The 14,199-nt window shown below is 37.4% G+C and overlaps 1 non-coding gene across 1 annotated transcript; it reads right to left on the reverse strand.

Annotated features, from left to right (window-relative positions):
* Nucleotides 1-13,646: 13,646 nt before the first annotated feature.
* Nucleotides 13,647-13,754, reverse strand: LOC148578267 (small nucleolar RNA R71). The gene has a single exon (XR_015904640.1). It is a non-coding gene; the product is annotated as a small nucleolar RNA R71 (small nucleolar RNA).
* Between the last annotated feature and the right edge of the window lie 445 nt (nt 13,755-14,199).

Raw genomic sequence — 14,199 nt, forward strand, 5'->3', positions numbered from 1 at the left:
CCTAATTCATTGAAAAATAAAATATGCGAGCTCTCCCTGAATGGATGCATTCCCGCACTTTATAACCTCTGGTCTATACTGTCTGTACTTGGATCTGGGCCAAAAACGCCTTCAGAAATCGCCATGAGCGTTTTCTGCAATTTCTGGTGCGTGGCCTCTGTCACGCGTCCGCGTGGGTCACGCGGTCGCGTCATTTGGAGCTTTTTCTTGCCACGCGATCGCGTCAGTCATGCGACCGCGTCATGTGCGTTCTGCTTAAGGCGCGGTCGCGTCAGTCATGCGGCCGCGTCGCTGCATCTTCGCTTCTGGCACGCAATCGCTTCGTCCATGTGGTCGCGTGGATACCAGTTTCCTTAAAGCTCCGTTTTGCCTTCTCCTTCCTATTTTGTATGTTTCTTTTTCCATCCTTTAAGTCATTCTGCCTTAGAAAATCTGAAACTACTCAACAGACTAATCACGGCATCGAATGGAAATAAAGGTAATTAAAATAACTAATTTTTAAAACTTAGGAAACCTGTTTTTCACAATATGACATAATAAGGAAGGGAAAGTAAAACCATGTAATTAATGTGAATAAGTAGGTGAAGGATTGTATAAATCACTCAAATTAAGCACAAAAGAACTCAATGAAATATGGGTTTATCAGACGTCTCTCTAGTACCTCATCAAGTAGCCACACAACAGGAGTCTCGTACACAGGATTTAGGTTAAAGTTCACGTACAAACGGGGTGTAGATATTGGCTGGTCTCATAATATATACATATAAACAGAGAACGAGATTCACCCTAGACTCAGAAGACTATCTAGAGCAGAATCCTCTTTGCAGAACCATTATCAATGAACTACGGTAAGGTACTCTTACTTCCATCAGAAGAGGGAAGGGAGAGAGAAGGGGTAAGAACTGGGGAGTTCTTAGTAGGGCCGGGATTATTAGTTAAGTTCATTAATTCTGTGTTGTTTAGAAGATGAATAGCAAAATATAGAAAAGCAGTAAATAGAAAAAATAGATAAAATAGAGAATAGAAAGCAAAACATGAACGAAGTATACAAACAAACAAAGCATACATTCATTCAACAATCATAACAGAGGAAATGCACAACCAAGTATGATGCATGTCTGTCCTATGCAGGCCATGAACTCACGTGTCGGTTTACACCCTGCAGCCCGACATTACCTAGGAACAAGTCCTAGATATGGTTTCCCTTTGTGTCCTTAGTGCATACGTGTCAGTGGTGAGAATACCACTCCTTCGTGACTACCGGCAGTCGGCACAAAGCTCGACCCTATAATATACGCACAAAGGGAAACAGTGATCCTCAATTCGTGGGCGTCCCCGAGATCAATTCACAAACAAAACAATGATCCTCAGTTAATGGGTTTCCCCGAGATCAACATACAACAACAAACACGATCCTCAGTTCGTGGGCTATACCCGAGATTAATACTCAACAATACAGTAATCTTCAGTTCGTGGGTTATACCCGAGATCAACATACAACAGTTCGTGGGTTATTCCCGTAATCAATGATTATCAGTTCGTGGGTTTTTCCCGCATATAAAATAGTTAACAGTTCGTAGGTTTTCCCGAGATCAATAATCATTCAGTTCGTGGGTACTTCCCGTATTTAACCAATTATTCGTTTGTGGGTTTTACTACTCTTTTCTCTTTCTCTGTTTACTCTGCTCTGATTACTCTTTTCTCTGTATCTGTTTCCTCTGCTCTTATTACTCTTTTCTCTATATCCCTATTACTCTTTTTTTTTCTTTATCTCTTTACTCTACTCTGGTTACTCTGTTCTCTCTGTTACTTTATTCTGCTCTGATTTCTTTGTTTAACGTTTGTTTTTAAGGCTTATGTAAATTTCGGAATGAATAGTTAGCCTATCCCAAGTATAGGTTCATTAAGTCTATACTGAAACAGTTTAACTTTTCATATAATACCTAACCCTAGTCGCAACTCAAGGACTAACTATATTGCCCTAGTTCGTTCACTAATCTCTGTCTGTTTTTCTGTCATTAATACTTTACAGACTTTTACTTCGATTTTTATCTTTTCTTCAACTTCTTATCTTTCTTTTATCTTTGCCTCACTAATATGTTCTTACCACTCCCTAAGTATTTTATGAAGATAATTATGAGATTCTGTACTTAAAGTTGTCTTTCTAAAGCTTTTACAAAAAACTGCCTTTCTGCATTATTTTATTATTTTTATTAAAATATTATTTTTAATTAAATATTATTATTTAATATTTTATTATTATTTATTATTTTATCATTAAATTTTCGAAAATTACCTTATCTTTACCTTTAACCTTTAAAATTTACTTTTTACCACCCGTAACTTTTAATATTTCTACTTTAACCACCTTAACTTTCAGAAATTACCAAATAACCCCTCAAACACCAAAATATTTACTTCCTTGCCCTTTCTAAGATCTAAAAGGTTTTCTTCAATGTTCTTCACCACACTCAAAGTGTTCTTCATGTTCTTCGTATATTCTTCAAATTCTTTCTTTGTTTTTACCCGTTTTTCAGTCTTTTCAGCAATCGATTTTTATCAAAATTCAAAATAAATTCCCAGCCACTAAAACCCCATCTTTTCTACATGTTTTAAACACAAATTGAACCTCAATTTAAGGATTAGGGTTCATTTTTCCAGCTGCACTCAAGAACATATTTCATAGCTTGAATATCATCAAATTTCATCAAATTTTCACCAAAATTTCAACAAGAATCACTCATATAAATCATCAATTTCAAGCACAGCAAAACTATATCATAATCACACAACTCAAATACAATCAATCAAGACTAAATTCGTCAAACCCTACCTTGATTTACTGCTCCAAATCCGGTTACTCTTTGAAGTGTTCTTAAAGCACTTTTTTCTCCTAAAACACATCAAGAACAACTTTAAAACTCTAAACCATCAACTAAACGAACTTCAACAGCATCTTAGGAAGGTTATCCTCACCTTAAATGTACAGGAAATCAAAGATCCTTGGCCCACAAGTCAAGCTAAGCAAGAGATCTAAGGAAGAACATCAAGAAAACACTTATTTAAGCATGTTTCCTTGAAAACCGAATTGAAGAAGGAGGGAGACAGCCATCTCACCTTATTTCCAGTCTTGATATTTTACATGGTTATGTAGAGGAAGAAGAGAGGATCATTTTGGTGAAATCGGAGTTTTGATTTGAGTTTTAGTTCAGAAGAAATCAAGTTTTGAAGATTAAGTGTTCATGAAGTTTTCTCTTTTTTCTCTCCTTTCAATTTCGGCCAAAGGGAGTAAATGACCAGCCTTGGAGTGTCTTGGGGGTGTAAGGTGAGTTTTGATTGGTTGGTTTGGAGGTGAATTAAAATAATATTAAAATATCTCTGGTGTACAACTACTAAAACTAAATGTATCGGAACACTCGTAAAAACATCTCTAAAAATTATTTTCCGAGCTACTAGCATAAATGACACTGTAACATATTTATTATGAGAATAGAACATGTATGATGAGACCTTAGCATTGCTAAAGTCATCAGAGAGTGCTGGTGCAAAGCTGCACCAGTAAACTGTGAACTCGGTTAAACCGATTTTCTATTTTTAACTAAAATAGATCAGGTAACCTTATAATATCATTCAAGAAGCTTCTAATACTAATATAATGATAATATTATCCTATTATCTCTCTTCTCTCATGAATCGAGTCTGGTTCATCAAATAGAGACTATTTACAAAAAATCGAATTAAAACTCCTAACCGATACGGTTCAAAAACTAGGTTCTACGTGACTGTGTTATTGAGCTTGCCTCAAAAAGGGTTCTACCTTAAAGATGAAATAATAACAATGAGGATTGAAATGCTTGATGATATAGAAGAGGTTCTTCCCCTACTAATCTTTTAGAGAAATCTGTGCCTTTAGAAAAGATCTCGCGTACTCGAAAATTAGGGTTGTTACATAGGTTGCCCGCAATCTGTACGTGTCCCATAGCATTTCGGATGTGTCTTGGTAAGTTGAGAGGCTGGTCTATAAGGATACACCAGAGTAGAACAGCCATATTTGCAGTGAAGGAGGACTCGTGAGTGCTCGAAAAAATATAATGGGACATAATCTGTGCCCATACTCGAGCCTCCAAGGTGAGTGCTGAAGTCAATATGCCCTTAGGTCAGGATCGATGGTATCCATAGATCCATCTGCTGCCAGGTTGTGCTATAACTCTGAGAACTGCATCCCAGTCAAATTGGTATGTCTGGCGCTTGAATGAGGCTTCTTGGAATGCGTCCAATCCTTCTGGAGCAGGGGGAAGATCTAAAGCTCACTGAATGGCCTCTTCGGTTATGGGGACTTGCTTCTGACGGACATAGACAGACTGCATGGTTGGCATGTGAAAATTGGAGTAGAATTCAACTACCCATGACAGGTTAACCTACCGTGGCTGTCTCCGTAGAAATCCCCATTATCTTCGCTCAATGCGGGGCTCAATAAATTCAACAATGTGGGTCGGGAGGATGAGTAGGTACTCGTTGTTATAGTTCTGCTCAGCCAGGATGGGGAACACCTGCTCACTGTAGCGGTTAGTGAACCGCGCAGTGTCCTTTGCTGGAAAGGCTTTCTCTTTTTCATCGACCTTGATGATCCTCTTGATTCGTTTTGTTCAGGGCTTTACTGCTGTTGAAGATGGTTCCGCAGTTAGTGCTCTTTTTGTTCCTTTCCTTGCCGATAGTTTGGGAGTAGCTTTCTCTTTACCCTTCTTGGTGGCTATCTTGAAAAGGGAAGGAGTAAGTAACATTTAAAGCTAAGGGTTAGGGCAAGGAAGAGGATGGTACAAGTGATAATCAATGCACGGTAAAGAAGGATGTCGTTAACACATGGCCGCGACTACATGTGAGAAGTTCATCAATGGAAATATAGCAAGTGCATGTAATGGCAAGTAGATGCAAGATATTTATTGGCATGCTGGCAAAGGCATGAGTAGCATAGATCAAGTATTAATTGCCCAATTTGATTATCAAGTGTTTCAAAAAAACAATCTGTTTGTATTGACAATTATATTCAATGAATAATATATGAAAAGGAGTTTTGTGAAAAACAGGCATTAGAGTAAAAGAATAGAATAATTTAAAAATGCACAATGTCATACGGGCTTTTTCACAAACACTTAGCATGCATGGTAAATATGTTATTGAAAGTTTTAATTTTGAACATGTAAGCAACCCTTAAGAAGTAATATTAATTAGACAATTCCTTAATAATCCATAAGCAAAATATAGAAGAAAACAATCACCCAAATAAATTTCTAACACCAGTTAAAATAATGTAAAAGGAAAAAGAAAGACAAATAAAACATAGATAATGAAAGTAAAAAGAAAAAGAAGAAGAAAACATAAATAAAAGAAAAATAATAATGAAAAAGTAAAGAGGGAAGAAGAAAAGAACCTTGATGATGAGGGTGAAGAGGGAGAAAAGAAATGAAAAAGTAAGAAGGAATAAAGAAGAAAGAAGGAAGAAGAAAGAAATATGAAGGGAGAAGAAAGAAGTAGGATTAGGGAGGAAAAGATAGGAAATCTGACGTTGATCTGGATAAACTGTGCGGCGCATGTGACGCGGACGCGTGGGTCGCAATATTTTCAAGTGACGCATTCGCGTGGGTGACGCTTACGCGTGATGTTAATTGTGCTATTGGCGCGAGAGCAGCCTCGTGTACGCACAACTCTCTGTTTCATATGCACATTGCCAAAATTTAGGGTGACGCGTGCGCGTGAGGGACGCGCACGCGTGAGTGGCCTGTTTTGTAAAAATGATGCATACGCGTGGGTGACGCATACACGTGATAGGGGTTGTGCTTCCAGCACAATTCCAGCTCCACTCCATCATAACTCTCTGCCATACACCCCTTTACGTCGATTTTGCAGGGTCACGCGTGTGCGTGGGTGACGTGCATGCGTGGAGGGCTGATTTTGCAATCGACGCGGACGCGTCAGGGATGCGTACGCGTGGGCGTGTTTATGCCTAAGGCACGCCTCCAGCCACGCTCCCGCGTAACTCTCTGCTTCTTTTCTTCTTTGTTTCTAATGCACAGATGACGCGTACGCGTCAGCGACGCTTGTGCGTCGTGTGCAATTTTTTTTATATGCAGAATGCAAATGCAAATGCAGACTATATGCAGAGATTATGAGAAGAGTCACTAAGAAAAATGAGTAGAATAAAATAAAACAAAACAAAGACTAAAACGGAACGATCATACCATGGTGGGTTGTCTCGCACCTAGCACTTTTAGTTATAGTCCTTAAGTTGGACATTTGGTGAGCTCCTTGTCATGGTGGCTTGTGCTTGAACTGATCCAGGAATCCCCACCAGTGCTTGTAATTCCAATAGCCTCCGGGATCCCACACTAGTTGCATAAAGCCTTCAAGCAAGTTAAAGCAAGTGACAAGGCCCCAATAGTGTTGATTGCTAGATTGAATTCCGGGGTCCCAAACCTTGCTTTTGCACCTGTCTTCTTGTTGACCATCTTTGTTCCAACCGGGTGGTAAGCAATCCGAATTCTCACTGAGGCATCCAAACAGCTTCCTAGACCCATACAATTTAGTATTCTTCCAACCATGATAATTCAGCCATGAGCTTCCTACAACAATGAACCTAGGATTGTGTTGCCAACCACTAGCCATCTCCCTCTTACTCTTATAGCCATAAAGAGCTCTAAGTTGCCCATCTGTCTCAAGCAAAGCATATTCAAGTGTGCTAATTAAGCTTAGAGATGAGAGAATTACCCACTTGAATGAAGGGATGAATGGTGATGGCTTTGGGGGAGAGGTCTCCAACAATCTTGGCAAGGTGATCTCAAGCTCCATTCCCTTGGGCTCTTCTTTGACAACTTCCACCTCTTTGCAAGTTTTTTCAATATCAACCTCTTCTTCTTGGTAGCTTTCTTCCAATTTGATCTCTTCTTCATTGTTCACAAGGGCATGGGAGGTTATGCTTCTTCTTCTTTAATCTCTATCTCTTGATCAACCTTTGCAAAGTCTTCAACCATGATATGCCTCGGAGGTTGTACACCCTCCTCAACATCAACATCAAACACTTTGGAGGGAGGCTCTATGGCTGGACTTTCCCATGGAGGTTCTGCATCTCCTAAGTCTTCAACCACTTCTTCCTCTTCAATAATTACTGCTTTGTCCAGTTGTTTTAGTATAAAATCGTACTCATCCTTGATGATTTCCTTTCTATGACAACTCCTTTCAACTATTCCTTCATCTTCAAGGGTCTCTCCTATCTCCACATTTTGTGCCTCCTCTTGCTCTAAGACAAACATACTCCTTCTTGATGTCTTCCTTCACTAATTCTTCAACCACTCCTTCGACTTCAAGGGTCTCTACTACCTTCACCTTTAGGGCCTCCTCTAGCTTCTGATGAAGTATGAATTCGCGAAGACGATCCCTACTCTCTTGTTCCATGTCAATAGCATAACTGGGATCATCTTGCTTTTGGATTGATGGATGTGGATGCTTTTCCATGGAGGGTGGTGATGGGATGGAAAGATCATTATGTGGTTGAAAAAAAAGTGCACTAGAGCTTGAGGGTTGAATATTGGAGGTAGAGGGTTGGTTCATGTGGGATATAAGATTTTGGAGTGTAGAGGTGAGACCAATGATGTTAGACATGAGTGTGTTGCTATCCAATGGAGGTTGGTGTGGTGGATAAGGATTATGGTCATATGGAGGTGAATGGTGGAAAGGGGCTTGTGAGTATGGTGGTTCAGAGTTATGTTGAGGAGGGGGTTCATAAGCATATGGTGGGGCTTGTTGGTAACTGATGAGGTCCGGAAGTTAGACCAATTAAAAGATTATAATATAATAGAACAGCGTTGCGAGTATAGCTCTTAACCAGCAAAAATCCGCCTCATCAATTTAGAAAAGTTGTAACAAAGGTTTAGAATAAAAATACTGGGAGTATGAGTCCCAGGTCGTCTCCCAACGAGTTGCTAGAAAGGATGATAATTTATTAATCAAGAGTTTCTGAGAATTTTGAGAGTTGAATAATAGAAAATAAACAATTGTAACTAAGTGCAATGAAAATAAAAGGAATTTATATTATTCAAAATAAAAGCCTTGACTGGGAGAATGATTAATCAGAAGTTCTATCCTTGTTGGGATCTCTTAAGTGTAGTATCAAAAAGGTTGTTGTTTTCACTTAGTTAACCCTTACTAAATAAAGGAAAGTCAAGTGATTGAGCTAATTCTTATTCACAAATCCTAGTCCTCTCCCTTGGGAAGGTCTAGCGTTAGTAAATACAGAACTAGCCAACAACTTCTAATTTAACCATCACTTAAGCCTTCCAACTCAAGTGTCTCCTTTTAATCAACCCCCATGTCAAGTAGGGAATCTACTCCATTGACATGAATATAACGCTCATAGAAATATAAGAGGAAGACATAATGAATCAAATAAAATAGGGATTGGAAATTAATTAAAAATAAAAGTAATCCTTTGCATTAATAATCCATGAAAATAATCCAATTACCACTTTAAACAAGAATTAAGAATATGGAATAAATAAAAGAGCAAGTAAGGAAACAAACTAGAATAGTATCTTCAACGGAGGTGATGACTCTTCAAAATCCAAAAGCAAAAGCAATAAACTATGAATGTAAAGGGAACCTAGAGGAAGAGTAATTTCTCTCTAGATTCAGATCTAAAACCTAAAAACTATCCTAATGAGAATGTATGAATGTGTATGCCTCTGTGTGTGGAGTCTCTGTTTATTTCCTGGCTTTATTCTGTATTTTTGGGCCGAAAACTGGGTCAAAACGTGGCCCGAAATCGCCCCCAGCATTTTTTATTAATTTTGCAGATCGCGCAGGTCACGCGTATGCGTCAGTCACGCGTGTGCGTCATTTGGAGAATTTCCTTGTCACACGTACGCGTCGTCCATGCGTGCGCGTCATCTTGCAGAACTCCATTCCACGTGTACGCGTCAGCCACGCGCATGCGTCGCTGCAATTTTCTCCATTCCGCGCGCTCGCGTGAGCCATGCGTGCGTGTCGGTGCTCGCTGGTCATCTTCTTGGTTTCTTGTGTTCCTTCCATTTTTGCAAGCTTTCTCTCTATTTTCTAAGCCATTCCTGCCCTATGAAGCCTGAAACGCTTAACACACGGATCACGGCATCGAATGGTATAAAGGAGAATTAAAATATACTAATTAAAGATTCCTAGGAAGCAAGTTTTCAACCATAGAACAACTTTAGGAAGGAATTGTAAAATCGTGCAAATCATATGAATAAGTGGGTGAAGACTTGATGAAACCACTCAATTAAACACAAGATAAACCATAAAATAGTAGTTTATCAATCTCCCCACACTTAAACATTAGCATGTTCTCATGCTTAGTTTAAGGAGATAAAAATAAATGAGTAGGGAAAAGTAAGACTCATGCAATGCAATGCAACCTATGTATATGAATGCAACTATATGCTAAAATGATTTTGTCTACTTGGTTAAAGGTAAATAAGTTATTCAAGACAAATATAAATCAAATATCACTAATTAAAATTTATATAGTAAAAACAATTAAGCTTGTAGGAAGACAGCTCATGAAAGCAGGGAACATAGAATTAAGCATTGAACCCTCACTCATGGTGTATATGCACTCTAGTCACTCTAGGGTATAGGGTAATCACTCTATTCTTCTCTAATCATGCTTTCTAAACTTTGTTCTTCACCTAACCAATTAACAAGCATTTAATGTACCAATACAAATATCATGAGGTCTTTTCAAGGTTGTAATGGGGCCAAGGTAAGGGTGAGGGTATATATATGGCTAAGTGAGCTATAAATTGAATCCTTGATTAACCTAAGCTCTTACCTATACATACTCTCCTTATATTTTTAGAATTATGCCTAGCTACTGATGAGCGGATAATTTATACGCTTTTTGGCATTGTTTTTACATAGTTTTTAGTATGATTTAGTTAGTTTTTAGTATATTTTTATTAGTTTTTAATTAAAAATCACATTTCTGGACTTTACTATGAGTTTGTGTGTTTTTCTGTGATTTCAGGTATTTTCTGGCTGAAATTGAGGGACTTCAGCAAAAATCAGATTCAGAGGTTGAAGAAGGACTGCAGATGCTGTTGGATTCTGACCTCTCTGCACTCAAAGTGAATTTTTTGGAGCTACAGAACTCCAAATGGCGTGCTCTCAATTGCGTTGGAAAGTAGACATCCAGGGCTTTCCAGAAATATATAATAGTTTATACTTTGATTAAGGATAGACGACGTAAACTGGCATTGAACGCCAGTTCTATGCTGCATTCTGGAGTCAAACGCCAGAAACAGGTTGCAAAGTGGAATTAAACGCCAGAAATAAGTTACAAACTGGCGTTCAACTCCAAGAAAGACCTCTACATGTGTAAAGCTCAATGCTCAGCCTAAGCACACACCAAGTGGGCCCCGGAAGTAGATTTCTGCATCATTTACTCATCTCTGTAAACCCTAGTAACTAGTTTAGGATAAATAGGACTTTTTACTATTGTATTTACATCTTTGGAACATCTTTAGTTTCATCTTTAGATCACGTTTGGGGGCTGACCTCTCGGCCATGCCTGGACCTTCATCACTTATGTATTTTCAACGGTAGAGTTTCTACACAGCATAGATTAAGGTGTGGAGCTCTGCTGTTCCTCATGAATTAATACAAAGTACTACTGTTTTTCTATTCAATTCAAGCTTATTCCTATTCTAAGATATCCATTCGCACCCAAGAACATGATGAATATGATGATTATGTGACGCTCATCATCATTCTCATTTATGAACGCGTGCCTGACAAACACTTCCGTTCTACATGCAAACAAGCTAGACTGAATATCTCTTGGATATCTAATACAGAGGACCGAGTCCGAGATATTAGAATCTTCGTGGTATAAGTTAGAACCCATGGATGGCCATTCTTGAGATCCAGAAAGTCTAAACCTTGTCTGTGGTATTCCGAGTAGGATTTGGGAAGGGATGGTTGTGACGAGCTTCAAACTCGCGAGTGCTGGGTGAAGTGACAGACACAAAAGGATAGTAAATCCTATTCCAGTATGATCGAGAACCGACAGATGATTAGCCATGCAGTGACAGCGCATTGGACCATTTTCACAGAAAGGATGGGATGTAGCCATTGACAACGGTGATGCCCTACATAAAGCTTGCCATGGAAAGGAGTAGGAATGGTTGGATGAAGACAGCAGGAAAGCAGAGGTTTAGAGGAACGAAAGCATCTGTGCACGCTTATCTGAAACTCTCACCAATGAATTACATAAGTATCTCGATCCTATTTTAATTATCTTTTAGTATACTATAATCTCTTAATACATTTGAATCTTCCTGACTGGGATTTACAAGGTGACCATAGCTTGCTTCAAGCCGACAATCTCCGTGGGATCGACCCTTACTCACGTAAGGTTTATTACTTGGACGACCCAGTGCACTTGCTGGTCAGTTGTGCGAAGTTGTGACAAAAAATTAAGATTATAAACGTGCGTATAAAGTTTTCAGCGCCGTTACCAAGGAATGGAACCGTCACGATTTCTGTGCACCAAGTTTTTGGCGCCGTTGCCGGGGATTGTTCGAGTTTGGACAACTGACGGTTCATCTTATTGCTCAGATTAGGTAATTTTATTTTAATTTTAAGTCTTTGTTTTTATTCTTTTTATTTTCGAAAACTTTTCAAAAAATTCAAAAATTTTTCTCTTATCGTTTTTCCCAATTAATTTTCGAAAAATACAAAAAAATTTTTAAAAAAAAATCATAAAACCAAAAATATTTTTTTGTGTTTCTTGTTTGAGTCTAGAGTCAAGTTTTAAGTTTGGTGTCAATTGCATCTTTTTAATTTTCTAAAAAATATGTTCGAAAATTTCATGCATTGCATTCTTCATGATCTTCAAGTTGTTCTTGGCCAGTCTTCTTGTTTGATCTTCATATTTTCTTGTTTTGTGTCTTTTCTTGTTTTTCACATGCATTGAGTTTTTCATATTTGTTATTGTCTAAAGTTTGATAATTTTTTAAGTTTGGTGTTCATCTTGACATTCAAAGTGTTCTTGGTGTTCATCTTTGCATTCAAAGTGTTCTTGCATGCATCACATGTTTTGATCCAAAATTTTCATGCATTGAGTCTTTTTTATGTTTTCCTCTTCTTTATAAAAATTCAAAAAAAAAAAAATATCTTTCCCTTTTTCACTCATAAATTCTCGAAAATTTGAGTTGACTTTTTCAAAACTTTTTAAAATTTAGTTGTTTCTTATGAGTCAAATCAAATTTTCAATTTAAAAATTCTATCTTTTTCAAATCTTTTTCAAAAATCAAATCTTTTTCAATTTTTCTTTCATATTTTTGAAAATTTCAAATTAATTTTCAAATTTTTTTTCTTATTTTTAGTCCATATTTTTGAATTCAATGCTAACAATTAATGTGATTGATTCAAAAATATTAAGTTGTTACTTGCCTATTAAGAAAGGTTCATTCTTTAAATTTTAAAATCATATCTTTTAGTTTCTTGTTAGTCAAGTAATCAACTTTAATTTTCAAAATCAAATCTTTTTAATTTCGTTTTCAAATCCTTTTCATAATGATTTTCAATCATATCTTTCAATCATATCTTTTTCAAAATCAATTTCAAAATCTCTTCTAACTTCTTATCTTTTTCAAAAACAATTTTCAAATCTTTTTCAATCAATCTTATCTTTTTGTTTCAATCATATCTTTTTCAAAACTACCTAACTAATTATCTCTCTCCAATTTTCGAAAATCCCTTCCCCTTTTTTTTTTCAAATTTCTTTTTATTAACTACTTGTTTTAATTTTTAATTTAATTTGATTTCATTTTTAATTTTCAAAATTTAACTTTAAATTTTAATTTTAATTTTTTTATTTTCGAAATTCCCTCTTTCTCATCTCCTTCTAATTATTTATTTATTTACTAACACTTCTCTTCATCTCAAAATTCGAACCCTCTCTTCCTCTCTGTGTTCGAATTTTTCCTCTTCTCCTTCTTATATTCCTCTCTTCTTATACTTGCATAAGGAATCCCTATACTGTGACATAGAGGATTCCATATTTTCTTTTGTGTTCTCTTCTTTTTCATATGAGCAGGAACAAGGATAAGAACATTCTTGTTGAAGCTGATCCTGAACCTGAAAGGACTTTGAAGAGGAAGCTAAGGGAAGCTAAAGCACAACTCTCTGGAGAAAATCCGACAGAAATTTTCGAAAAAGAAGGAGACATAGCCGAAAATAATAACAATGCAAGGAAGATGCTTGGTGACTTTACTGCACCAAATTCCAATTTACATGGAAGAAGCATCTCAATTCCTGCCATTGGAGCAAACAACTTTGAGCTTAAACCTCAATTAGTTTCTCTGATGCAACAGAACTGCAAGTTTCATGGACTTCCATCTGAAGATCCTTTTCAGTTCTTAACTGAATTCTTGCAGATCTGTGATACTATTAAGACCAATGGTGTTGATCCCGAGGTCTACAGGCTTATGCTTTTCCCGTTTGCTGTAAGAGACAGAGCTAGAGTATGGTTGGACTCTCAACCTAAAGACAGCCTGAACTCTTGGGATAAGCTGGTCACGACTTTCTTAGCCAAGTTCTTTCCTCCTCAAAAGCTTAGCAAGCTTAGAGTGGATGTTCAAATATTCAGACAAAAAGAAGGAGAATCCCTCTATGAAGCTTGGGAGAGATACAAGGAACTAACCAAAAAGTGTCCTTCTGACATGCTTTCAGAATGGACCATCCTGGATATATTTTATGATGGTCTATCTGAGCTATCAAAGATGTCATTGGACCATTCTGCAGGTGGATCCATTCACCTAAAGAAAACGCCTGCAGAAGCTCAAGAACTCATTGACGTGGTTGCAAATAACCAGTTCATGTACACTTCTGAAAGGAATCTTGTGAATAATGGGACGCCTATGAGGAAGGGAGTTCTTGAAATTGATACTCTGAATGCCATATTGGCTCAGAATAAAATATTGACTCAGCAAGTCAATATGATTTCTAAGAGTCTGAATGGATTGAAGGAATCATCCAACAGTACTAAAGAGGCATCTTCTGAAGAAGAAGCTTATAATCCTGAGAACCCTACAATAGCAGAGGTGAATTACATGGGTGAACCCTATGGAAACACCTATAATCCCTCATGGAGAAATCATCCAAATTTCTCAT

This window comes from Arachis ipaensis, chromosome B1 (assembly GCF_059453495.1).
Source record: "Arachis ipaensis isolate K30076 ecotype BB chromosome B1, ASM5945349v1, whole genome shotgun sequence".
Classification (NCBI taxonomy): Eukaryota; Viridiplantae; Streptophyta; class Magnoliopsida; order Fabales; family Fabaceae; genus Arachis; species Arachis ipaensis.